Below are 3387 nucleotides of genomic sequence, written 5' to 3' on the forward strand. Positions count from 1 at the left end.
CAGTTTAGAGACCTTCTGGGTGTAAGCATATATATACCCTACAATTCCCTTTTGGCCCAAGGTCACCCCAGTAGGTTTTCATGGCCAAGCCATGGAAGTTTGAACCTAGTCTTCTGAGTCCTCAAACCACACTCTCTCAGCTTCAGAGGAAAGCCATGGCAAACCCCTCTGAAGAAACCTGCCAAGAAAAACCCATGACAGGTTCACCTTAAGGATGCCATTAAAGTCAGAAGTGATTTGAAGGCACACAATAACTACTCCAGAGTCATAGTCCAGGACTCAGACCACTAGGACACACTCATCCCCTTTCTCCCTGGGTCCTCCATCCTGCTCCATTTGGCTCAGATGGATCCAGTCCCTGAAGGCAAAAAGGCTGACAAAGGAGACTCTTGTCCTAGGGAGATGATGACAGTATTGTCTCCATGTGGCTGATGCTTTAAGCATTCATCTTTTCTGGAAGGGGTGGGAAAAAAATTATTTTCTCCCATGGGGAAAGTATGTGTGTGTGATCTGACATAGGGGACTTGGGACCAGGGACAGGGTGATCAGATGTCATAACCGGAAAAGAGGACAATGCATCGCAAAGTGTAGGACATTCAAGGAAAATGGACAGGTTGTGGTTGTTTGGCTTAAACCTGTTATTGTTATTAAGCAATCTTAAAATGAGGCAATTCAAACATCTAGATTGAGTAAAAATTTGCACAAAAGCTGGGAAACGATCACATGATGATATCATGGAAAAGCAGGTGGCAACCAGAAGGGGAACCCCAAATGATAGCTCTGAATATTTGCTCCATTCAGCAATTAGTTCACAATTGGATTGGAGCCTCAAGATGGATGGATTCATCTCCAGGATTAGTTATACAATGCAGAGAAAGCAAAGAATAAAATAGCTTATGCTAGCTATGTAAAATTTGGCTCTTGGACTCTGTTGTACTGTACAGGTGGCCTTTAAAATTATGCACACACTCTCCTTCTACCTTTTTCATGCACTCAGGATCTCACTTCCTGAATTCACTGATCCTTAATGGGCTGTGCTTCATATGCTCTCTCATGAATAAGCCATGCTGAAATTCACCAGGTGCTGCTTTCTGTCTGCCACATTCCTCCTCTTCTTCCTTTTCCTCCTGCACCTCCTGATTTCTCATCCTCCATTGTCACAAATGTGAGCTCAGTTTTGATATTGTGAACAAACTCTTGAACTGAGCAAATGTTCAGAGATATCCTGCACAGAGACCTTGGGGAGGGGAAGCACTTATGGGCCGTACTCTTCCTAATGCAGAAGTATTGGGTTACAATCCCCATTGCCACCCCGTGGGCTTCTTGGCTCAGCCGGGAATGGAACCCTGGTCTCCAGAGTCATAGCCCAAAACTCAAACCACTATGCCCCACCTGCATCCAATATGACCCTTGGGGTATTGTTTGGGATTATGGGTCTTGTCTGGACCCATAATCCCATCTGGAACATGCCAGGTTCAGGGAGGCTGTCCTGATGTCTGGCTCTTAAGACACTGTATTTTAAAACTGGGATCTGTTTGGTGGCTATGTGGGTCCTAGAAAAAATATGTGAAGAGCAAAGGTAAGCAGAAGTGAGGAGAAGGAAGGTGAAGAAGGATCAGAAGAAGGGTGAAGGAGTGAAAGAAAGTGAAAGGAAAGAAGAGAGGTAAAGGATGGAGTGAATTAAAGACAGGAGAAGACATAGAGAAGGAGGAGGATAAGTAGATAAGTGGAAGAAAGAAGTAGATGAAAGGAATGGGAGAAGAGGAAAGTAGTAAAAGAGAAAGAATGGAAAGGAGTAAAATATTAGGGGATATGGGATGGATAAGGAAAAATGGGAAAAATAGAAAGGTAGAAAGATAGAGAGATAGAAGATATGGGAATGGATATCAAGGAAGAAAAGAATATATAAGAAGAGAAGAAGAGACAGGAAAGGATATATAGGACATATATGTGTGTGTGTGTGTGTGTGTGCGTATATATATATATATATATATATATATATAGAGAGAGAGAGAGAGAGAGATAAACAACTATTAAAGAAGACTAAATAATGTATAATTTATATTGGCGATGATGTGATAATGGGATAATATAATATAATATTATTATGGATGAATTGATGTGAATGTGAGGTTTCTTATATTTTATTGATGTGTATGTTTGTGTATTTGTTGAAACTTTGAATAAAGATTATTTTTTAAAACATATGAGAACATCCTCTGATGCTTGCTCACCAGTGTCCTAATGCACAAACCTTCACATGTACATGATTTTTACTTATTTTTAATTATTGTAGCTTGTTTAAAAATTGTTAAATTGTTTAATATTTTTTTTCTTTTGATATCATCATGATTGTTTTCACTGTTTTAAATTACAGTAGGTTACTTTTACTGTCTGCTGTTCTGAGATCTATAGACAGAGGATGGGATATATACATAATTTAAATAAATGAATAAATAACTACATGAGTAAATAAAATAATGGAAGACTTTGCCTTCTTTCACTCAGTACTTACTCTGTCCTTCCTCTTATTACTATCTTTCAACCCTTTCTTCCATGATATATCTCTCCATTACATTCCATGTGGAGGAACCTGCACACCTTAGCCTGCCAAATCCTTCTAACTGAGAAGAGGAGAGAGAGAATGACCCGTATGTTTCAGAACAGCCATTCTAGAAAACTGATGCCCCATTGGTTCTGTTCTTGGCCGTTCAAAACTGTTTTTCATTGGGGAGAAATGCCCTGGGCTGGGTTCAAAGGCCATACAATTATTTGCAACAAATCCCAGTCAAAATCCAAATCCAAGTCAAAATCCAGTCCCACCTCCCACTACCTTGTGGATCATTCACGAATGTTTGTTAAGCTTTTCCTTTTCCTTATGTGTTTTGGGTGCTAGCAGGTGCCTACACTTCTACAGGGGTATTTTCCACGAGTAACCTTTTCTTTTTTGCTAAATTAATTTATCAGGATTGTGAGCTTCAATATCAGGAGGCGTTCTGGCATCCCTACCATTTCCCTTTGCCAAATCTCCAGCCTCCTTCCTTGTCCAATTGTTACACAGATGAAATAATGACTATTTGGCCCAAGAGAAAATGAGAGTAGAAACCGATGCTTCCATATAATCCAATTAGGCTTCTCTAATTTGCAGTGCTAGAAAGCAAATAGCCACTGGGACTCTGCTCTTTTGTCTGAGACCCAACTGAGCGATTGTATTACAACTTATTTATAAAACAATCCTAGGATGGGGAGGGTGGTAGGAGAAAGACTGATATATATAGATTAGAGCCAGGGCATTTGTTTGGAAGTGACTACAATATGCAGTGATCCTCCGGATGTGTTTATGCTATTACACTATTGAAAAGTGATTTGGGCCACCAGTGTGTGTAC

This window comes from Sceloporus undulatus, chromosome 4 (assembly GCF_019175285.1).
Source record: "Sceloporus undulatus isolate JIND9_A2432 ecotype Alabama chromosome 4, SceUnd_v1.1, whole genome shotgun sequence".
Taxonomy (NCBI): Eukaryota; Metazoa; Chordata; class Lepidosauria; order Squamata; family Phrynosomatidae; genus Sceloporus; species Sceloporus undulatus.